General features: G+C 37.0%; 1 long non-coding RNA gene across 1 annotated transcript in view; it reads left to right on the top strand.

The window, feature by feature from the left end:
• The first annotated feature begins 494 nt into the window (after positions 1–494).
• LOC117313300 (uncharacterized) overlaps positions 495–24,768 on the top strand; it is a 409,632-nt gene continuing 385,358 nt past the window's right edge. The window contains exon 1 of the long non-coding RNA XR_004527763.2: positions 495–547. This is a non-coding gene — a long non-coding RNA (uncharacterized lncRNA). The remainder of the gene's footprint in view (positions 548–24,768) is intronic.

Here is a 24,768-nt window from a genome sequence, read left to right as displayed (position 1 = left end):
GGTCAGGCTAAATACTTCACATGAAGTATCGCCCTTTAATCTTCATGATGACAATATACATTAGACCCTATTATTATCCCCATTTTACAGAACAGGATGTTTTACCGACCCTTTCGAGTCGGGCTCCAACAAGGGTCTTCCTGCCTGGTGTTGCTTAAGCCAATGCAACGAGACCGAGCTCGGTTCAGAAGCAAAGGAAAGCTTTACGCTCTGATGAGAGAATGGAAAGGTGCGAGTTTTTAGCACACACTTTCCCCGAAAGGCCATGAGCAGGGCTGCTCTATAGGGTTCCTGTCTGCGGGGAGGGGCGGAGTTCTCGCGGGGCTCAGTTCTCGCGGGGCTCGCGCAGGTGCGCTACGCAGGTCGCTTAGATGCCCGTGTCTGGGCAGCGTCTCCGCAAACGGCTTGCCGCCATCTTGAAGTGAGGTGTGGGTGTCGCGCGCAGCCAGTTCTCACTAGGAACTCTGGTCTGAAGTGCCTGGTGCAAGGCCTCTGCACGTGGCCCTCTACGAGCAAGTGAAACTGGACGAAGCACAAAGGAAAAAAGGTTAGACTTTATTTTATTACCCAGATTTTATATTTATTGCCCAGGAATTGTTAACGGGCTTTGCCGGTGACAGATGCTCTGGTTATTGTCTTGTCTACGAACAACTATGTTGTCTATGCTCATGAACCATCCGCACTTCCCCATTTTCCCCCTACTGTCAGCTCTCAAGAGTCGGAATTGTTAAGTCTAAGAAGAAACAGAAGAAGGAAGAGACTAAAGGTTAAACGAGGTGAGAGGTTTTACCGGGCAGAAACCCAGGTTGAAGAGATCAGAAACGGAGAGCAGAGGCTAATTAGTTGAGGGGCAGTGAGGAATTTAGATTAGAATTTTGTGTCTCCCTCTACCTTCCTCACATTTACAATTAGGATAGAGGATAAATATTAAGATGATGTCAAGGTGGAAACTTAAACGGGTGGCTTTTCTTGCCTTTCTTTGCTAACCTGCAAGAATTGAATGTGTTTCTCCTCACCCCCTGGATGGCTTGAAGATTAAGTCTTCTTTTCCCTCAAAGGGGAATGATTTAGAGCCTGATTTTAATGAGCCACTAAAGTCAATTGAGAAAAGTGAAAAGGAAGCCTACGGTTTGATGAAAGAGGCTGAGAGAGTAGGAGTAATGGACGGCAGAGAAAGACTTCCCTCAGGTCATGGCTAAGGAAAAGAGGGGGAGCTGTGTGGGTCCGGGGGCTGTTAGGATCCAATCCCTGACTCCTGGCACTGCCCTGGAGAGGCTACAGAAGCTCTGAGGAGAAGGGCTGTGTGAAGAGTCTAGGGAGGGGATAGTCACTGCCCTTTTGCTTCCCCTAGCTAAGTAGGGAAAGGCGGTAAAGATTCCTCCCTTTCTCTTCATTGTGTCAAGTCTAGCAAGGGATAGCTTTTGCCTTTCTTAAGCCAGAGTGTTCAAGGAGGTGATGGAAGAGGCAGAGCTTAATGGCAAGGTGCCTGTGAGAACTGGGTTAAGAGAATCTTGCCATCCCATCCCACCCCGGGGGGAGGTCAACCGCAGGACCTCTCGGGCAAGTTCCCCTTCTGGATGTTTTTTTCTTCTTTTTCTCATGACCTGTATTGGTGGGTCTGTTGCATTTTGTTGCGTTGGTATTATTTAGTCCAGTAATCTTAAGGATTCTGAATCTAATCTAAATACATTGCTAGTTTATTAATATTCTTACAACTGAATTTTCCTGCTTTTTTGGCTTATGATTGCAAGAAGCACTGAGCTAAAATAGTATTCTCTGTGTTCTGAAGGAACCAAGAGAATCCAATTGCAGTTCCAGTTCTGCAGTTTACCAACTGTGAGGCCTAGACAAGTGACTGCCCCCACTAGGCCTCAGATTTCCCCTCTGTAAAAATGTGGAGGGTGGGCTGGTTGCTGGGTACAGCTGCAGTCAATTCTGATGATTGTGGATCTCTTTATTCTCCCGTACAGGGTCAGTTATGCAAATATTACCCACAAGCTGCCAAATGGGCCAGCTTAGAAAGACTAAAAAATATGATGGTATTTAGCAATTACCCTGGGGATCAATTCAGATAGAAAAGGGAGTAGTAAATCTAACAGAACTGAATATTGGAAGAGTTGTTAATTTGGTGGCCTCTGCTGCTGTGCCTTCTTGATTGAAATTTTAAGTGATGAAGAAGGGAATGAGAAAAGTAAGCCTGGGGAGGTGGAGAAGAAGCCAGGCTAGTGGACTGCAGTTGCCATCTCCCTGTACCAGGATGGTCTGAGCTGTATGAAAAAGACATCTTCTTAGCTATATGTGGAAGCAGGAGGGCTCCTTTTGAGCATGTTATATAGCCAAATACCTGTGGACTAAGAGTCAGAAGATCTACTTCATTATTATTAATAATAAAAATAACAGTTGTATTATGTATTCAGCACTTAACTATATGCCAGGACCAAGGGCTTTTGCTACCTGATCTCATTTCATTTGTACAACAACCCTTTGAAGTAGGTATTTTTAGACACTCTGTTTTAGAGACAGGGGAACTGAGACTCCAAAAATATTAATGATTTGCCCAAGATGAACTAGGTAAAGAATCTGTCATTTGGGGAGGAAATGTAAAGAAAATGGCCCTCATATCCCTAGTTTATCCCCCTTCTACTCTCCTTTTTTCATTTCATTTGGAAATGAAATCACATGATGCAAGCAACACTTAAAGTAGGGAAAAAGTCCCAAAAGGGTAACAATTTGAGAAGGTTTCTTTGAAAGTGGAAAGAAACAGATGTCTTGGTGCAGGAGTGGGGAAATGCCACAGTTGATTGTATAGACACATATAAGACTCAGATTTTTTTTTTCAACACATTTCTAATTCTTTATCTTCTCATCTTTGGTCAAAGTCCTGACACCAATCCCAGTAGACAGATGATGGTTTTCTTCCACTTCAGCAATTTGTCCTACAGTGTGGAAAGGCTTTGATTATAAACTCATCTTAACACTTGAGGAAAGAGGAGTGAGCCATAAATATCCTAAAGAGACAAAGTTGGTCTTTTGACTCCATGGATTCAAAGCAGAATTTCAATTCACAAAAAACCATCTCCCTTCCACTGCCTTCACTTCATCTTGATTAAAGGAATTGAAATAATTATAGTCTTCACTTAGTCCTAGTTAGAAGGAGAAATTCAGTATTGCATATTTGAAAGTTGCTAAGAGGGTAAATCTTAAAAGTTCTCATTGCAAGAAAAATAATTGTTAACTACATGTGGTGATGAATGTTAACCAGGCTTGTTTTGGTGATTGTTTTGCAATATCTACAAACATCAAATTATTATGTTGTACACCAGAAACTAATATAATGTTATATGTCAATAATAGCTCAGTTTTAAAAAAGAGAAATTCATAAGTGTGGGGAGGGGGTGCAGGTGGGATTGCAGGTTAGTGCTACAATCCATGCCTTTATAGATTGGGATAGATTGGGAGTTTGGGATTGATATATACACACTGCTATATTTAAAATAAAATGCCTTTCCATAAAAAAAAAAAGCCTTGAAGTATAAACCGTAGGCTAACTTTCCCAAAATGATCCCAGGGAACACTAGTCTCACAAGTTACTCTCTAAATTAAAGGCTCTGTGGTCAAATTCCTTTGGGGAATTTGCATTCTCTTCCAATGTCAATGAGAGGTTACTAGCACTTAGGGTCAAACGATTCTTTGTTGTGTGGTATTGTCCCAAGTACTGCAGGGCATTCAGCATCCATGCTACCTGGCCTTTAAGTGCAAGGAGGTTCTCAGCCATCATGATAATCAAAATTTGCCCTAAAATATTTCTAAATGACCCTTGATGGAGGGTACCAAATCTCACGGAGAACAAATGTAGCTATAACGTTATGCAAATTCAGAGAGCATTTTTTTTTCGGTGTATTAAAGACTGAGAATAATTCCTTTTAAAAAACAGTTTTGGGCTTCCCTGGTGGCGCAGTGGTTGAGAGTCCGCCTGCCGATGCAGGGGACACGGGTTTGTGCCCCGGTCCGGGAAGATCCCACATGCTGTGGAGCGGCTTGGCCCGTGAGCCATGGCCTCTGGGCCTGCATGTCCAGAGCCTGTGCTCCGCAAAGGGAGAGGCCCGCGTACTGCAAAAAATAAAATAAAAATAAATAAATAAAAGACAGTTTTTATTCAATTCAACATGTCCTAAATAAATATAGATCTTCCCATCTTTTCCCCTTCACTCCCCACCTTCCCACCCCCACCCTTTGTGGTTTTTTTTAGAACACCAAGTGAAATCCCATGAAATGCCTTTTGAAAAATACTGCTTTAGCAAAAAGGACCAGGAGGGGAATATTTGAATGTGAAGAGATACTAATGATCATCTAATACATGGCACCCACTATTCACCCCATGAGCTAGTGGCCAACTTGGCCCTGGAGACTTTTAAAATTTATCTATCTATCTATCTGCCACACCACGTGGCCTGTGAGATCTTAGTTCTCCCACCTGGGATTGAACCTGGGCCACCACAGTGAAAGTGCCTAGATCTAACCACTGGACCCACAGGGAATTCCCTAAAATTTTTGTTTTAAATGTGATTATCACTCATGATCACTTGAGCCATTGGGACCTAACCATCGATTTCTCTGTGAGACCAGTTCCCCAGCAATCAGGCTAACTGGCTTAGATCAGTGAGTCATTTTATTTGATGCTGATAGTAATTCATTATGCAGTTTGAGCTATTCAGGTTTCATTTCACTAATACTTCATCACAAAACAAGAGGGATCCTTGTGAAAGACTTCCTGCTAAAAGGAAAATAGATGTGATATGGCCTTCCTATGCACTTTACTTGTATTTGGGTCATGGGTAATTCTCATATACCAGCTATGGACCCTTTAACTCACCTGTTTTCAATTAAAAATATTAAACTAGGTGTGCATAGATGTCTAATTATGTAGTAGTTAAAGAAAAAAATGTATTTTCCTATATTTCAAACTCTGTGTTTTGCCAATGTAAGAAAACAGCCCAGAAAGTGGTCATTGGCAAAGATGTGATTTGGACCTAGAAATCCTCACTCCCAGGCCATAATCTTTATGCTGCTCCTTTTTGTTATCTCAATAAAGGAACTAGTGAGATGTGGGAAAAGAAGTAATTGCAATGTGCAATGAGAGGTGGATGAAGGAAAGAAATTGAGCTTGAATTGGAGGGTCCTATAACAGAAAGTTCTCAGAAAACCATTATTTAACTGTTCCAGTGCTAAAAAAAAAAAAAAAAAAAAAAAAAGTGAAAAACCAAACCGAGCCCAAAAACTCATTTTATGCCAAATATATAAGCAAAGTAAACTTAATGACTGCGTTGGTGAACCGTTAATGCCTGGAGTCTCTGTTATCAAAGAGCTGTGAGCCCAGATAGCAGGTTCAGGTTTCTTGGGGGCATATAATAACAGATCAAATAAAGCTTTGCTTTTTTCTTTTTTTGTCCAAATGCAGTTTAAAAGGAGGTTTAAGTTTCCTAAATTCCAGCCTGTCTTGGGCAGGTCTTGATAAGATTATATGGTCTTTTCTTGAAAGACCTCAAATATTCCTTTCATCCCTTTCTCAGTCACACACAGTACATTTTTTCTTCTGCTATTTGACTGATAAGGTTTTCTGGATACTGCTCTCTCTCTTGCTGTAGCTGTAGAAATGAGTTCAGAAATGAGACAGTGACTCTAAACTGTATTCTTTTTGATAGTTTTTCTTCATTAAAAAACTCTCTATATGTACTATTCTCATGCTTAAAACTCCAAATGATAGAAGCTTTCTCATTATAAGCAGCTAAGTCCTGAATTACAGTTTACTTAGCATACTTTCCCCAGGCATATTAGCTCTTTTTATGTCAAAATAACAAAAATAGCTTGAAAGGGTTTGAGGTATGAGAATGTGGAACAATCAATGGTAGTTTTTAGAGAAAGTGGCTTTTGAATTATGTGTCAAAGCAGAATTCCAAGACTTAAATACCTGGTAGAATTGGAGCACAAAACGATGAGTGAAATTGGCCGAATATCCAAAAACTAACCGCTCATGCCTGATGATAATGAGCAATTGACATTAGGTCAATGTGGATTAGGTCACAGGGAATCCTGGTAACTGGCAAACTACAGTGGGTACGCTTCGTCTGGGGGAATATTGGCTCACTGTTGGCAACCTTTCAAGGGAAACTAAATCTAGGTTTTAAATATTGGCAACCACTTCATGAAAACATTAAGTGAATGAACATATCAAAGAAAATGGACTGAGTCTCACTGGTTCTTGGCTTTAATAGACTTAGTCCTATCTTCACATCTCTGCACTTTTGAACTAGAATCTTCCAGTAGCAGGCACCATTCAGATGCCTTTCCTCTCTCTGGAGCTGGTTTTCAGTGTACAGATATCGTAAGTGTTTTTAGCTTCTGATTCTAGCAGTTAAAAGAACCAGCAGGGGGAACCCACAGACTTTGCGACTTAAAACTAAAGGAAGAGATTAAAAAAAAAAAAATTATGCATAGAACAACTTTTAAAGCAATTCTGAGGACGAGCAACTAGCTTGCAGCTCTCTGGCTACCAATTTGAATTGTATATTACACACCAACCCTTGTTTCAATATTGCTATGCCAATCATCAGTTATATAATTGGAAACATTGAATGCAAAGTCTTTTCTGGAAATTTGGGCAGCACATGAAATGTGGCTTAAATGCTGAAAGTAATTCCCTCATTTGGATTTGTCTCAGTGCTGCTTCAGATGAGCAAGTGGGTGATGTGTCCTGTCATATTCATATTGACACAAAATGGACTGATATTAACCAGTGTTATATTATCATGATCTCGCTATGAGTGGAGCATTGTATTATGCACCATGGTGTTGCAAAATTTTATACTATTGATTCTCTGCCTTCAAAGAATATTAGGAATGTTTGGCTAATTCTAAAAGCACGCACACAGGTGTGCACACACACACACAGAGAAAGAGAGAGAAATGGCTAGATTAGTATGGTCTATCCTATGGAGAAGGCTTATATAGGATTGTTGTAAGCAATTACTTTTATCTTCTAATGGCATATGTAAAAAATGATAATACTTGTAGGCACATTGGGGAAACTTAATGGGTCTGGTTATATAAAAGATGAACAGCTCTGGCTTCCCCAGGCCATACCTGGCCATGAAGAAGGCTGCGGGTATGAGTATCTGGGCAGACCCTCAGTCCACTGGTGGCATGGCAGAGTGCTATAAAATACTGGTTTGGGGTCCTCTGCTACAGGCTGGTAAAGAGAAAGGTGATAAACATAGAGCCAACTTTGGGGATGGCTTCCCTTTTAATTTTTACTTTTTCCTAATGTTGATTTAGTTATTTCCTATTAGCATTTATCAAAAAAATTAAATCCTTTGTCATTTTTTCTTCACTTAGAAAATACAGGATAAAATTAAAGATTTGGTTTTCCAGAAATGTTCTCCTCTTTTCTAAGTTCTAAGAATGATGCCTCTTATCTTTAGAAAAGATGATGTATGCATTCATCCTACTGCAAGAGCTGGTTTGGCTCATTCACTTTTGGTTTTACTATTGTAGAGGAAGAGAGAGATCAGCAAGCAGAGGAAAAGAGAATAAGGTCACTGTTGACATTATTATTATTTCTAAATGAAAGCCTAATGAATACCCTCTGTGCCATCCACCTCCATATTAAGTTTTTTTTTTAATGGCTGCTACTATTTAGGAATAGAATAATGTTGAGTTAAAATCAAGCATATTGAAGTCTAATGGTAGTTATTAGTGAACTGAGAGGGGAATGAAAATTTTCATCTTTATGCAGAACAGCATTAAATGATCACATTTTGCACAGTGGCTGTCCTTTGTTTCTCTCCTTCATAGCTAATCAAGTTGGATTACACCTATTAAACAAATATGCTTTCACACTTTGCCCCAGCCACAACTTTCTATAAACAAAATTAGAGGTAGAAAGGTGAAGAACCTCTCTTTCCCTCAATATGGGAAATAAAAAGGTAGAATTTTGGATTTTCTCTGTTTAGCACAAGTTGCCAAGAATTCTGGTTACATATTAGTTTGAATTTTAAAAGGTGAGATAAAGCCTCTTAGGACAGGGGAAACATTACTGTAACTAGTTTTTCTTCATCATCTCCTAGTTCTTCACTCCTCTCCCAAACTACATCTGTGAATATGCTATGGTTTTGAGAAGGGGATTGTATTAGCTAGAAGGAACTTAAAAATTGTTTTAATTTTAAAAATGATAAAATCTTTAAGACTTTCAGTCTGAATTAGCCAGGACCCAAGAAGATACTGCTTAACTCATAAGTGTGTGGAATGCTGTAAAACCAATATAATTTTCCAATAGTCTCCCAAGCAAATGGTGGCTGCTGGTCTTTAGAATACCTCCAGGAATCTAGAGCTCATAGGTCCCAGGGTAAGAGGTCCTCATTGTTGTAACAAAGACTCCTGAGCAGTTTTCTGCACTCTGTTTCAAATATTATTTGAGCAAAATCTTTCCCAATGGCTGCTAAACCACTCTCTCTGTGAGATCAGGATATTTGCATTCCAGAAGAGAGCTCTACCTCATTTGCTCTCCGTTGGACTATTTATGTTAGCTCTCCTCAAACTCCTCACTTGAAGAATTATTGGTCATTTCTCTTGGGTCATCAGTCAGAACAGATTCACAGCAAGGTTTTATAACTGCTGAATCAAAGGAGAAAGCAGTCATCATATGACTGATTGAAAAAACAAGTATAAGTACTGATTGTAGATAAATAAGAAAGCAGTAAATAAAACCTTTCCTGGGTAAGTTGAGGGCCATTTGAGATATTTGAGTCTTTGGGGAGGAAGGGTGAGAGGTAAATGAATCTCAGCTTAGCCTCTCTACCAACCCATGTAATTCCCAACCAGTGATCCACAAGGCAGCAATGTAGGTGTTGTCTACTTTCCTCCAAATATTTTTTTAAAGCCTAGTAAAAAATTGCACATGTTTTTCTATAATGATACCGTATAGGTTAAAAACAAAAACTTAAGTTTTGGCCTGGAAGTCTACCTGCTGAGTCATTTAGGATATCTGTTATCTGTGGCAGGTTAAAAGCCCTGATTGGCTGGTTTTGGTATTGATTACAATGGCTCATGAAGAAATAAAAAATTCAAGAACTTACCAGTGATAGAAAGGCTGAGGAGTCCTTCACAGTATAATAGTGTTAATAAAACAACAAGAATTTATATAATGCACTTAAATTTTTGTGAATTATCTCATTTGTGTATTCCAACAGCTCCAATTAAGTAGGTACAGTAGAATGAACACTGAACACCAGAGAACTGAAATAATTTTCCAAAGATGAAACAGATACTGCTTCTCTGACCACTATCACCACAACTTGGTACCAACCCTCTCTGGAAAGTACTATATTATTCCCATAGCAATGTGGTTACAAGTGTAGACTTCGAACAAAGATTGCCAGGTTTCAGATTCTGACTCTAACCCATATTAGCTGTGATTCTGGGAAAGTAACTTAATCTTATTCTCTACACCTCAGTTTTCTCAGTTTTTCTTTTTTTTTAAATGTCAGATTACATGGGAATAAGAAAATTATCTAGCTTGGGGGTTGTTGTGATGATTATTGAGTTAATAGATATAAGTAGTTAGAAGAGGGCCTGGAATAGTAAGTATTCAATAATGTTAGCTATTGTTACTATTTCAGATAAGAAGATTGATTTTCAGAGCCCAAGATCCACAACTCTTACATGGTAGATCCCGTACTTCGGTCCAGGTCTGTGTAACAATAAAACTCCTATTCAAACTCAAGTTTTCCTATTCAGGCTTCTATGTTCTGACATGTAATACAATTAGAGAATAATTGGATATTGTTAAGCTATTTGTTGCTGAAGGTATGTGAGATAGAAATTCAGAGAAAGTCGTGTCTGTTTAGTATGTTTAGTATGAGTGAGGGTATCAAGGAAGCCTTCATGAAAAGAATAGATGTCTGATAGGTATGGAGAGGTCAGAACCTATTCCAGGTTGGGGGACTAGCAGAGAAAAGGCATAGGGAAAACAAACTTGGTGGTTACAAGGACAGAGGGAGACTAGCCTCCTGAAACTCCATTCTTGTCTTTATAGAAAAGCAGAATAAAATTAAATAAATAAAAGATTCCCTCCAACTAGAGGGAATCTTCAACATCAGGCAAAATAATATAGAATTAATGTGATAGATAATAGGGAGTCATTATAGATGATCCAGTATGGGATTAAATTGATTAAATTAGTGTTTCAGAAAGAATCTGGCAAAGAAGTAATGAAACCAGTTAGAGGATCGCTGCAATAATGTAGGCATGAGATGACAAGGGCTTAGACTTCAGTGAAGGTGGGGATGTGGAGAGAAAAGGATAAACTTAAAATTATAGGACATGATTACCTACTGAGTAGAGGGGATTAAAAAAAAAAGAGTCAAAATGAGTTGAGGCCTGATGTCAGAAAATGAATGTCAGGACAGATGTGATTTGCAAATCTTCTATGTTTAGTTTGCATGGCACTTTTTTTTTTTTTTTGCGGTACGTGGGCCTCTCACTGCTGTGGCCTCTCCCGTTGTGGAGCACAGGCTTCGGACGCGCAGGCTCAGCGGCCATGGCTCACGGGCCCAGCCGCTCCGTGGCATGTGGGATCTTCCCAGACCGGGGCACGAACCCATGTCCCCTGTATTGGCAGGCGGACTCTCAACCGCTGCGCCACCAGGGAAGTCCTGCATGGCACTTTTTGAAAAATGGGTAATTTTGAATAAACAATGAATTTCCAGCTACTTTGCAAGATTTGGAATGTCTGGTAATGCTGGTCCTGAATTTCTACAGGGTCAGCATTAGAGCAGAGCACTGGCAGCACAATTAAAATGAGTTACGTGCTCTGAACTTTATTATATCCTCCATATGCCACACTTCTCAAACTTGTTTAGACCATGTGAGCATTTGATTTCCTGACCCCTGCTTTAGGACTTTTGGCCTTGATGGTTGGAATAATGATGGTGATAATATTGATGATGTTAAGATATGAATGGCTTGTAAGAACTCACCTTTCTCAACATCCATCTTTAGATTCCTCTTTCTCTCCTGCTACCATGTCTGGAATTTATAATACTGATCTACTTTTTCAGATATCTCAAGTATAGGATTAGGCAATAGCTATTTAAACCCATACTAATTTTATATGTATTTATCAGAACAAACTTTGTTTTAATCTCACTTGATCCTAGCAAGCACTTCATGAACTATTTCCCCCCTTTTCTAGATAAGAAAATGAGAATAAAAAGTACACTGGTTCAAGGCAAACATTTAGCAGATCACAAAGACAATAGGTCATAGACTTGTCGTAGAATGTAATAATTATTGAGAAATTGTTTTAAATTTACTTATGATGAGTTTATTTACTTGACACACATTTACTGATCATTTAAAAGGTGCCAGGCACTGCGCTAATGCTTATAAACACTTAGGATGTTTTCTGGTACATAGTAAGAACGCAACAACTACGTGTTATCATTGTATTAGATTAATCCGAGACTACTCAGAAATTAAAACAACACAATGATAATGGTGTGGGAAAGAAGAGAAAAAGGAATACAAAATGAGTGATTACAAGATTGAATGAGAAAACGTATGTCAAGAATCTAGCATATTGTTTTGTATTTAGAAGACAATTATTTTTAGTTCTGGCTGAGCCACCCTCATCATTTGGCCTATATATTTAAAAGGCAAATATTATATGGGGGAAATATAGAATTCCTTAGATTTATTGAGTGGTGGGTTGTTGGGGAAGTGTGGGGAAGAGTTATAGACACATTTTTCATATGATTCTCAGACTTCTTAACTATTTCTTTGGTAAAGTCCTTTCAGAATCATAGAATGTGATGTTAGGGGGTACTTGGTTCATATTATCAAGAGTTAGTTGATGGTATTAGATTTGGAATAATTAAGTGACTTTCTCAAGGTCACATAGCTAATTAGTGGCATAACTAGGAATAGAATCCAAGACTCCTGAGTCACAAACCATGGTTTCTTCAGTTAATTCACATTTCTTAACAATGTATATACCAAATCCTAAATTCCCTATCATGCTTTTAAAAATTTTTACCAAAGGAAAGGAAATGAAGGAAAGGTAAAGTCTCTATTGCACATCATCTAGAAAATTCAACTTTGATAGACTTAGTCCTCTAAGGACTTGGCATTTTTTCCCATCTGAAATGCAAGTGCAGCCTGGAATGCTAATCTGAGCACTGACTTCTGTGTTGATGGTGAAGATGACTTATTAATACCACTGTTCATAGGACATACTCTGGGAAAATGAAATTGTGAAGGATCACAGTCTTTAGTGCTTTGTTTTCACAGCTGAAATAAAGTTGGAAAATTCCAAACAAACATTCCTCCTTCTAGTCCCATCATAAGAAAAATTTAAGGGAACATTTAGGGGATAATCATACACTGAGTTTGTTCTTTAGTGCCTGCCAAGGAAAAAAAGAAGAAAGAATATTCTTTGAGAAGACTGTTAAACATGGCAAAGGATTAGAATTATTCCGCAAGTTTTCAGAGGGCAGTGAATTAAAGTTACTTACCTTACCATAAGTAAGAAGTGTCTTGTGAGCTCCAAAGCTCTAAGCACAGTGCTTAGGAAACAATAGGTATCCAGTAATATTTGCTGATTTTTGCTTCCAGTATGCCTGAGCTTATCTCTGTCTTGGCAATTTTCATCCTATATTGCCTTTAATGTTACTGTGCCTCAGTATATGCTATAAGCTACTTGAAGTTAGGGACTTTATCTTGTTCATTATTACATCCATAGACCTAACACAGAACATGTCACATATTTTCATTTATTAAGTATTGTGGAAAGAAAGAAGGAAAGAAAAAGAGAGGAAGGAGAGAGGAAGGAAGTAATTACGTCATAGTTATCCAAAAATTGAATGAAGTACTTTACAACCAGAATTTTGCAATCCTGGTTCAATGACCATTTACTGGAGTTGTTGTAGAGCTGGACTGAAATTTCTTTGGGTGATAAAATCTGCCAGGTTGTATAATCATACAGTGTTTGAAAAGCTATATATGTCTTTTAAATTTTCAATTATTTAGAAATTCCATTCAAAATGTGGTATTTACTTGCCTCCTAAATTGTAAACCTGTTATTTAATTGTCATAACATAGCTAATGAAAGCCTTGGCCTTGGATTTACATATATCTTTGACAAACATGGCACTTTAATTCTGAAACAGAAATGCTCCATTAGGCTTATAGTTTTATAACTACAGAAAGAAGACATTAAGTTATCCTTGCTACAAAAAAGGAACACTGAATTTGCTAGAACTACTTTTAATTATGTTAAATTGAAACAAAGTTTGATCCTGACAATCTGTAATTATGTCTACATTATATCTGCCATAGAAGACTTCTAGGGAAAGAGAATATTCTCTAATTTGTAACACAGACATTTAGTACATGTCTTAAACTCACTTCAAGCTCATTTCAAGGTAATGCTAAATTTCATTGTAATTTCTTCCTTATCAGAAACATATAAAAAAGTAAAGGTGATGGTTGTCATTATGAAAGGATTATGACACTGTGATGTCAGTGGAAGTAGAGAAGAGTAAGGGTCTTTCACAAATGACCCTGAGCAATGTCATTGTGTGTAGTTTCTTCCTCTGATATGCTCAGTCTACTCCAGCTTTGCCTGGAATGACTCAAGCCAATTTGTGAGCAAAATATTTTGTTATACCTCACCAGGAAATTCAAAATCAGTGTATTTGATTCATGTTTGACATTACCTCTGAGAAAGATGAGCAGACACAGTAATTCATTTGCTACCGTTCTATTCAACAATCAGTTGATAAATGACCTTGTCACTCCAACTTCTTTGATTTAATGTGTGCATCATAATGGTATGGACTTTACCAAAGCTAACTCCTACAGTTGTTTCTTCAGACTCATGATTTTTTCTGATAAGGAAGGAAGGAAGGAAGGAAGGAAGGAAAAGAAGGAAAGAAGGAAAGAAAGGGGAGGGAGGAGAGAGGGAGTGAGAGAGGAGGAAGCAAATGAAGAGACAGATAAGGAGAAGAGAAAAGTAAAAGAAGAAAGGGCAAAGAGAACAGGCTAAAGCAAGAAAAGAAGAAAGCAAGAAAAAAGAAAACAGGAAAGATAAGATGATTACTTTAAATTTCTTCTAGAGTTGTTAACTTTAGTGGCTGTATGACATTATCAAAGATGATTCCTTTCCATCACTTTGTTTTCTTGGCTTGTCCTCTCAAGTTGACTAACCTCATGGTGTCAAGATAGCTGCCACAGCTCCAGGTGTCACTTCCAGATGACAGTATCTCAGAGGGATAACTTTCCAAACCTCCCTACTGATATTAAAGTCCATTATTATTTACCCCTTGAACTTGGAACACGTTTAGATTTCTCTAAAACATATGGCTACCTGATAATTGAATAAAATCAGTTTATTTTAACAAGGAAAAAAGGGAGCAATGGTTGTTAGATAGGAGAACAGGGTTGTTTTCCCTGAGTTCTGACACACGGATGCTTTAATATGCACCCCAGGAATAGATAAGCCTTGAAGGTGAGAGGATACTTCAGTCATCTTGACAGGGCACTCTTTTTCCTGGCTAGTGCTGGAAGGACGTGGGCAAATATCAGTCACATCTTCCTGACTTTTATTTTTCTATGTTTTCATCACTGCTTAATGTTCTTATACTTGATATTATTTCTTTAGTTATGTTAATAACCGAAATTAAGTTACACCCTCATCTTGCTGTCATGGAATCTATATTTTTCTCTGTATATTGACATTCTTTACTGCTCTTACCATGTAGTTATTTTATAGTTTTAACTCTCAGAAAGTAATACCATATTTCATTTATTTTAAGGCCCTTCACTATTGCCTTCCCTTCCCCATGTATTACCTATAGCATGAACACTTCAGTTCTTATGAATCCTGAAAAGCAAGATAGAGCTTTTGCTAGGTAAACTTATATCAGTGTTTCTCAGTCTTATAGCCATGGCACTCTTATTTTGTTTGTTTGTTTTTTTTGAGTGGACTATTATATGTTTTAGAGGATAAGAATGAAATCTTAAACAAAAACTTTGTGATCCATTAGCCTATTTCTAGGTAGGTAGGATTATTTCTTTAAAACTTGTAGTATATTTAAATTAATTGAGCACTAATTATGTTTCCATAAAGTTATGACAATTATAAGTTAAGAAGGATTTATTGCATAATGATGACATGCAAAATGCCAAGAAAGGTGTCAAAGTTGAATAGCAATATTATTGTTTCATTAGCAACCTCTCCTGACTTCCTTTTTCACCCTGGCAAGGGACCTAAACCTATCCTTTTGAATGGCCTGGAAATTCTATTACATTTTGCCATGACTGGATCAGAATACACCAGGTAATTGGAATTCTGAGAAAAGTCACATAACAATAAGTACTGACAAGCTTAAAACACAAGTGCTTCCTTTTCCTCTCTCATATCCAAAGCAGATATCATATTTGATTGTAACACTTGATTCATTAACTTTGTAAATACCTCTGAATGCTTTGATAGTCTAGATATGCACTATCCAATGCTGTACCCATTTGACACATCTGATTATTTAAATTTAAAATATTAACAACTTTTTGAGGTTTTTGACATACAATAAACTGCATATATTTAAAGTTTACAATTTGATAAATTTTGAGATGTGTATACACCTATAAAAACAGCACAATCAAGAACATATCTATCATTCACCAAAGTTTCTTTGTGCCTATCATACTCCTGAATTCAAACTAAGTTACAAAGCTATAATAATCAAAACAGTATGGTATTGGCATAAAAACAAATATATAGATCAGTGAAACAGTAGAGAGCCCAGAAATAAACCCACCCATATATGGTCAATTAATTTTCAATAAAGGTGCCAAGAATATACATTAGGTAAAGAATAATTTCTTCAATGAATTGTGCTGGGAAAACTGGAAAGCACATATGAAAGAACGAAACTGAACCCTTATCTTACACCATAAACAAAAACTAAGTCAAAATGAATTAAAGACTTGAACCTAAGATTTGAAACCATAAAACTCCTGGAAGAAAATGTAGGAAAGAAGTCCCTTGACATGTCTTGGCAATGATTGTTTTGGATTTGACACCAAAAACAAAGGCAACAAAAATAAAATAAACAAGTGGGACTACATCAAACTAAAAAGCTTCTGCACAACAAAGGAAACTGTCAACAAAATGAATAGGCAACCTACAGAATGGGAGAAAATATTTGTAAGTTCTTTATCTGATAAGGGATTAATATCCAAAATGACAAAGAATTCATACAACTCAATAACAAAAAACCCAAAAAACAAACCAAGAAAATCCTCCAAACCCACCCCCCAATTATCCAATTAAAAATTGAGCAGAAGAACTGAATAAACCTTTTCCCAAAGAAGACCTACAAATGGCCAACAGATATATGAAAAGGTGTTCAACATCACTAATCATCAGGAAAATGAAAGTCAAAACCACAATGAGATACATCTCACACCCGTGAGAACAGCTGCCATCTAAAAAACAAGAGATTACAAGTATTGACAAGAATGTGGAGAAAAGGGAACCCTTGTGCACTGTTGGTGAAAATGTAAATTGGTGCAGCTATTACAAAAAACAGTGAAGGTTCCTCAAAAAATTAAAAATAGAACTACCATATGATCCAGAAATTCCACTTCTGGGTGTATATCTGAAGGAAGCCAAATCACTATCCTGAAGTGATATCTGCACCCCCATGTTTATTGCAGTGTTATTTGCAATAGCACAATAGCCAAGATATGGAAATAATTTAAGTGTCTATCAGTGGATGAGTGGATGAAGAAAATGTGATATATATACTTTTTATATAATAAAATATTCATGTATAGAAAAGGAGGAAATCCTGCCATCTGACACAACATGGATGGACCTTGTGGGCACTATGCAAAGTGAAATAAGTCATACGGGGAAAGAGAAATATAGTAGAATCTAAAAGAACAACTCAGAGAACAGAGTAGGTTGGGGGTGTGGAGGATAGGGAAAATGGGCGAGGGTGGTCAAAAGTATAAACTTGCAGGGAAAAAAATAAAGATCAGATATGCTTCCCTTATTCCTGATCTTAGTGGCAAAACCACTGTGTTTCGCTATAAGAATGAAGTTATCCGTAGATATTTCATTGATGTGCTTTGTCACATTATGAAAGATCCTTTCTGTTCTTATTTTGCTGAGAATTTATCAGGAGTCAATTTTGAATTTTGACAAATTCTTTTCTGCATATATTGATATAATTGTACCCTTTTGGGGGGATTTGTTTGTTAATATGGTGAATTTCATTTTTTTTTTTTTTTAGTATTAAACCAAACATTCTTGGCATAAATCCTACTTGGTCATAATCTGTTGTCCATTCTATACGTTGTTGGATTAAACTTGCTGAAAATGTGTTCTGAATTTTTACATCTATCTTCATGAGGGATATTGGTATATGATTTTGTTTTCTAATATTTTTGTCTGGTTTTGGTATCAGGGTAATTCTAGTCTCATAAAATTATAAGTATTCCCTCCTTTTTAATTTTCTGGAAAAATGTGTGTGCAACTAATATTATTTCATTTTTAAAAGTTTAATATACCAATGAAGCCACTAGAGTTTGGAGTTTCCTTTGAGGGAAGGATTTTAACTAGAAATTAAATTTCTTTAGTAGATATAGGAATATTCTGTTTTTCTATTTCTTCTTAAGTGAGCTTTGATAGTTTGGGTCTTTCAAGGAATTTGTCCACTTTATTCAAGTTGTCAGATTTAGTGGTGTAAAGTTGTTCATTAAGTTTAGTGTAAAGAAAGTAAAGAACCATACAATTTAAAATTTAGTCTCTCAATCACACTAATGAACATTGAGGACAAATCCTCAACGAGTATATATGGCTAGTTGCTACTGTGCTGGTCAGCACAGGTATAGGACATATCTATTACTGCAGAAGGTTATATAGGAAACCCTGAAGATAGCTATTATCAATTAGTATAAATTGCACTTACGATGAAACTCTTTCCTGTATGTTATTTATTAATTATGGCTCAAGACTGGGAATAGATCAGCTCTAGATAGGAAGTGAGATGTGTCCCCCAAACCAATTCAGTTCTCAGAATGTTTTTACTTTTAATTATATTTTAAATCTGGAGGATAGATATTAAATCCACATATTCCTTGGCTTAGATTTTATTCACTTTTTGGGTAGAGTTTATCAAAGAATAGTCTTTTCAGCATTCAGAAGACCAGTTCTAGAGTAAAACTGGCCTTGCCTAATTGACTTGATAAAGCCTAGGAGAGAGAGGAAAGTAAATTAAAAATAAATAAATGAAGAAAAAAGAAGAAAAAAAAGAAACCATCAAACTTCTAACCTGTAAATTCTATACTTTGACAATACCTCTGACTGTGTTAGATCTCTGTAAAGTTCTTTTCACAGAGAATTTTTCTGACTCATTATTTAAAGAAATAATTTGACATGTATTTATACTTAGATATGTTCTAGCTATCCTAAAATCTGCAAATCAGAATTTCCATAGTGGAACCATCACTTGTTATAGGGATTGCTATTTCAGGTGACTCTGCTCAGAGCAGAATTTCCTCATTATTTCATTGGCATTTCCAAATGATTTGTTTCAAGTGGCTTGCCCTGTTGATGACTGCGTGTTCTAATTACTCACAGTGAAGCAGAGATAATCAATTATATTTAACATCCTGACCTAAAGAGTAGGCGTTTTTTCAGGACTGGTCATTTCGGAATGGAAAAAAAAAACCTTTAGAATTTAGAATTGGTGAGAAACTTTGCTTTTCTTACCTAGAAGAATATCAGAGGCTTCTTTCCTATTCATTTAATTAGCATTGCTTGATAGTTTTCCTTAAAAGCCATCCATACTTTCAGACCCAAGAAATTTATTTTTAACAAGGAAATGTTTATTTATTTGTTTCCCTTGAGGTTGGTTAATTTAGAGCTTTGATGCAAAATGATCTGGAATTGAAGGTCCTTGGCTATGTTTCTTAATGGATTTGAGGCTCAATTTTTGAGCTCTAAAATTAGTGATTAAACATAGCTCACAAGGAGATAGTAAAGCATAGTAACTAAGTGCATGTATCTTAGATTTGTGTATATTATCTTAGGTTTACTTAGCAATCTGATCTTGAAAACTTTTAAGTTTACTCATTTGTAAATGGATAACCTAATATATAATAGGACTATAATCAGGATTGCCATATGGATTAAATGTAATAGTATTTGTAAAGTACTTAGCACAATGCCCAGCTTAAAAAATTGAAGATATCCTTATTTTCCTCACTAGCTTACAGTAGTAAAGTAGATAATACACAGTGCCTAGCACTTACTAGGTGTTTGACAAATTTTACTTTTCTTCCATTCTACCTTTAATTCAGGTTTTACTTTGTGAAAGATTAAATAGATTCAGCTCTTCATATATTTTTCTTAATTTTAAAAATATTTTGCTTCCCACCTTTTCTCTTTCCTAGTCATATTTGAGTAATCAATTCTGGAAATATCTACGAATACTATCTTAGGGGTATCCAAATTTTCAACTTTTGCCTTTGTCTATTTAAAATATTAAATACTGGAAATATATACCAAAATAATAATAGCAGTTTTCATGGGTTGGAGGCATTATGGGAAACTTCTGTTTTTCCTTTATAAATGCTTATATTTTCTACAAGAGAAATATGCTAACTTAAAATATAAAGAAGCAAATATTCTCTGAAAAAGGGAGGGAGGGAAAGCAAGAGCAAGTCTAGTGGTCCAAATGGGCATAAAAGGTATGCAGTGTACCTTTTGCAATATAGTTTTATCTAGGTTGATTTCTTATCTGAGTCTTCTATATCTTGCACATGTTTACCTTTGATTAAGGATAAGCAGAAATTTAGACTCTCCTTCATGCAATGGCTTTGTCTCTTCTTCTATAATCAGAGAGCAAGGAGAGATGGAACTAAACATCTAGTCCTAGCCAGGTCCCAGGAACTTTGGCTAGTTTAGCAGCCTGACAGTATCCTGGATAAGTGCATCACTTCTGCTCTCAATCTGTTTTGGAAAAGTGCTATGGTAGAATGCCTGATATTTGAGGCTTTTACTATTCCAGGTCGCCTTTACAAACTTCCTAATGTGGGGTGGGAAATTCTAGCTTGAACTGCCATCCATTACTGTACTAGACATATTGTGGCTGCTGTCTGTAATGATTCCTGAGCTGTGCTATTAAAGGCAAGGTATTACTCTGCAAGGTTTATAATAGCAGTCTTGCTGAAACAAGCAAATGCCTTCTATTACATTAATGTTCATAACAAATAGCTGGCCTCTGACTCTGCTTCATCCTCTTATGTGTGTCTGGGCAGTAGGCCTTGCGTGGTGGTGAATATTTTTAGGTTCCTTCAAGCAGCCAGAACACCAGTTAATGCAAGGTCATCTTGACAGCCCTTTTTAGATCTTGACACCTGATGCTTTTTCTGAGGGCTTTGTAAAAGCAACATTTATAATTTCCACCTCTAATACAGTTATAAAAGTCTGATGCATCTTTTCAGAAGAAAACTCTACAATAAAAAAGGAAAATTGAAGTAAATTAAGTCAGGGAGCTTTTTGAGCCATCAGGGAAAATGTTGTATACCATCATGACATTTCAACTCTTAACTTGGTGCTGAAGCATATCAGTTGAGCTGATGAACTATGGCTGAATAAAAGTAAGGGTTTGAGCTAGTCAAATACCTTTCTAAGCAGCTTGCCTTATCACAGTCTATTTATCTCAGCACCTAATCAAGGACATTTATTCCTGTGGTTGCAGTAAAAATGGAAATATCAATGGAGAGCAATTGGTTATTTGAATTTGCTCAGTGTTGAGCAGGAAATCTTGCAGAAATCTTAAGCTTCATCCATTCACACATTCATAAGAGCTCCATCCTTTAGCTAACTCCTTCATAATTGGAAGGTTTTTGGGAAAAAAAAACACTAATATGTTCTCTCTTCGTATGGTGCAGAAAGGAGTAACTTAAGTGGATATGTGAAAAAGATTATAATGCATAAACTAATTGTGAATATAATTACTATGCTGTAAGAATGATTAGCAACTTTGTTTTTGTCTCTAAATGCTGTTTCCAGCTGTATTCACTAGGGGAAATATTTTCATGACCTTGGATTGAAACTTGCACATTTCCTATGACTTTACTTCTTACACTCAGATAATAGATTTACGATTCCATAAAGTTCTAAATGTGGCTTTAATTTAGAGATTAGATGTTCCAGTCTAAGATATTAATTAAACATTTCAATATTCATTCAAAGGTAAGACTCCCCCCTTACCTGTCCATGCCCCTAAAGTAAAGACTAGTAGACTTCAGGAATGGAGGTATAGTCAGATTTTGCTCCTTTATTCCACTCACTTTTTTGGTCTTTTACACAATAGCGGGAAGGTGTAGGAAGAGGTTTTAAGGGCATAAGTACATTGATACCTTTGTGTGAAATCACATTTATGGTAATAAATCCTAAATTTGTATGACTGGCTTGGATCTCTCCCTTAATTTCTAGGTTTATATTTTCAATTGCCTGTTCAGCATGCCCATTTGGATTTCTAATACTCATCTTAAATTTAAGATGCCCAGTCTGAACTACATTTTTTTTCCCCAAAACATTTTTCCATTTGCAGTGTACCCCATCTTAGGAAATCATCCTTCTAATTGTTAAGGCCAAAATCTGTGGTATCATTTCTGATTCTTTCTTCTTTTATTTAAAAGTCTGATGTGTCAGAAAGTCCTATTGGTGCTACTTCCAATATACATCCAGAATTCTCCACTCTGTCTGTTACTAGAAGAGTCCAAGCCATCATCTTTTCTCACCTGGATTATGGCCTCCTACTGGTCTCCTTGCCTCCGCCCTTGCCCCTTTAGTCTTAATGAGTAGCTAGGTGATCCTAGTTAAAACCCTGAAATGGCTCTGTTTGACTCACAGCAGAAGCCAAAGTTGTTACACTGGCCTATAAGGCCCAACATAATCCAGTACCCATTTATCTCTTTGATTTCATTTATGATTAATTTTCCTTATTAACTTGGCAAAAGCCATATTAACTTTTTTCTTATTCCTTAAACATGCTAGGAAAATTTCCATCTTTGGAGTCTTTGTACTGCTTCCTCTACTTGGAATGTTCTGTCTCTTTATTGCTCATATTTCTGTGCCTTACTCCATTACCTCTTTCACATCTTTGCTCAGATTGTTACCTTTTCAATGATGCCTACCTCATCTACCCTGGCATTCCTGATCCCCCTTGCTCTGACTTTTATGTTTATTATCTATGTCCTCACCCCTCACTAGCCTGACTGTTCTATGAGGGCAGTGATTCATGTTGGTCTTGTGTACTGGTATATCCCAAGCACCTAAAACAGTACTTACACTGTCTAGGAACTCAATAAATATTTATGGATTGAATTTGGTGATGTGCTTTCTTACGTTTGTTGGAAGTTCCCAATACCAGGGACTTTTATCGAATACTTCCTTTGATCCGGGCATTTCCTTGGTGGAAACTGTTGACTCCTTCTTACACTCGTAGGTATCCATTGTCCACTCTAGCTTCTGGCTGCCGGGATGCCTCCATTTTTATGTAGCCCTATTCATTAGGACCAAGATGACCTCAAGTGACCCACATTGATCCATGGGAAGCATTCATTTCTTGTCCCAACAAATTGGAAATGTAGGTAAACCAGCGTTATCCTGCTAATCTGGCCTGCTTTATATTCCCAGGTATGAGTCAGACTGAATTAGTCAGAATTCTCCAGAGAAACAAAACAAATAGGATAGTGGCACTAATCTCTGCAATCCCTCTAGTAATGTGGTATTCCTTTTGGTTTACTGTTTTCCCAGGTAGAGACAGTTCTCCCTAGGTGGAGGATTCCACTTGGCCTTTCCTACCTTATATAATAGCATAAACTCTACAATTCAAGAAATCTATGTGAGGATTCTGATTCTGTAAGTTACTGAATATGTCTATTCCAATTATACATTCCAAAGCTGGGGGAATAAGCACAGGATGGGTTTGGAGACTGTATTATTAGGGTCATGAGAGAAACAGAACCAATAGGAGATGTGTGTGTGTGTGTATATATATATATACACATATATATACACACACACACACACACACAAGCACGCACATACATACACACATATGATATATTTATATATACATTTATATTTATTTTAAATATATTTAAATTTTTAAAAATATATGTTTATTTTAAGAAATTGCTCACATGATGGTGCAGGCTTGGTCAGTCTAAAATATCATGAGGGAGGCTGGCAGGCAGGAGACTTAGGTAAGAGCTGTATTTGAGTCCAAAGGCAGTCTGCTGGCAGAATTCCTTGTTGCTTGGAGGAGATCCACCTTTTGTTCTTTTCAGGTCTTCAGCTGATTTATGAGCACCACCCATGTTATAGAGAGTGATCTGCTTTACTCAAAGTCCAGTAATTTAAATGTAAATCTCATCCAAAAATACCCTCACAGAAACATCTGGAATAATGTTTGACCAGATATCTGGACACTGCTGTCCAGCCAAATTAACACATAAAATTAACCATCACAGTGACCCACTGGACATACTCTGAGATGGACCTGAGTTAAAATTCCATTGATCACCTGAATTCTATAAACCCCTACACTGACTAGTGGATCACAGCAACTTTTTGGGTCTCCTTGAATTAGTGTCAGTTCAGAGTCAAGGTCCAGTAATCTCTCTGAAACTTCTGATAATTTCCTTTTCCCCACTATACAGTCACCTTGGTAACAGACCTTCCTTTTGGAAAAAAATAGGAAAAAGAGTAATAGTATAAAATTTTAGCAGCATAGCTGTGTCCTTCCTTAAGGGGCCCTGGTCTCCCTTTCATTAAAGTTTGTCTTGATCTGTAAACTGACTCAACTTTGGAATGGTTCAAATCCGTTCATATGATTCAAGTCAGACTTTTGTGTACTTGACCTTGGATTCTTCCACTTACAGAGATCAAGTAAGAATTTAGTACACTGCTCATATATTTAACGTCTACGGACACCATGATCCATCAACTAATGTCATAAGATCTCTGTAAGTCAAACTATTCTGATTACAGCTTTGACTCTGCTATCTATTAGAGTAACTACCTCCATTTTTCCTTTGGAATTTAAATGTCTCTACATGGCCACTGGCACACTGGGATACAACTATCTTCACTGCATTTATTTTATTTTTTTATTTTTTAAACATCTTTATTGGAGTATTATTGCTTTACAATGGTGTGTTAGTTTCTGCTTTATAACAAAATGAATCGGTTATACATATACATATGTCCCCATATTTCTTCCCTCTTGTGTCTTCCTCCCTCCCACCCTCCCTATCCCACCCCTCTAGATGGTCACAAAGCACTGAGCTGATCTCCCTGTGCAGTGCGGCTGCTTCCCACTAGCTATCTATTTTATGTTTGGTAGTGTATATATGTCCATGCCACTCTCTCACTTTGTCGCAGTTTACCCTTCCCCCTCCCTGTATCCTCAAGTCCATTCTCTAGTAGGTCTGTGTCTTTATTCCCGTCTAACCCCTAGGTTCTTCATGACCTTTTTTTTTTTTTGATTCCATATATATGTGTTAGCATATGGTATTTGTTTTTCTCTTTCTGACTTACTTCACTCTTTATGACAGACTCTAGGTCCATCCGACTCACTACAAATATAACTCAATTTCGTTTCTTTTTATGGCTGAGTAATA

Source organism: Tursiops truncatus, chromosome 8, assembly GCF_011762595.2.
Source record: "Tursiops truncatus isolate mTurTru1 chromosome 8, mTurTru1.mat.Y, whole genome shotgun sequence".
In the NCBI taxonomy this organism is placed as follows: domain Eukaryota; kingdom Metazoa; phylum Chordata; class Mammalia; order Artiodactyla; family Delphinidae; genus Tursiops; species Tursiops truncatus.
This window is presented reverse-complemented; position numbering and strand designations above follow the sequence as displayed.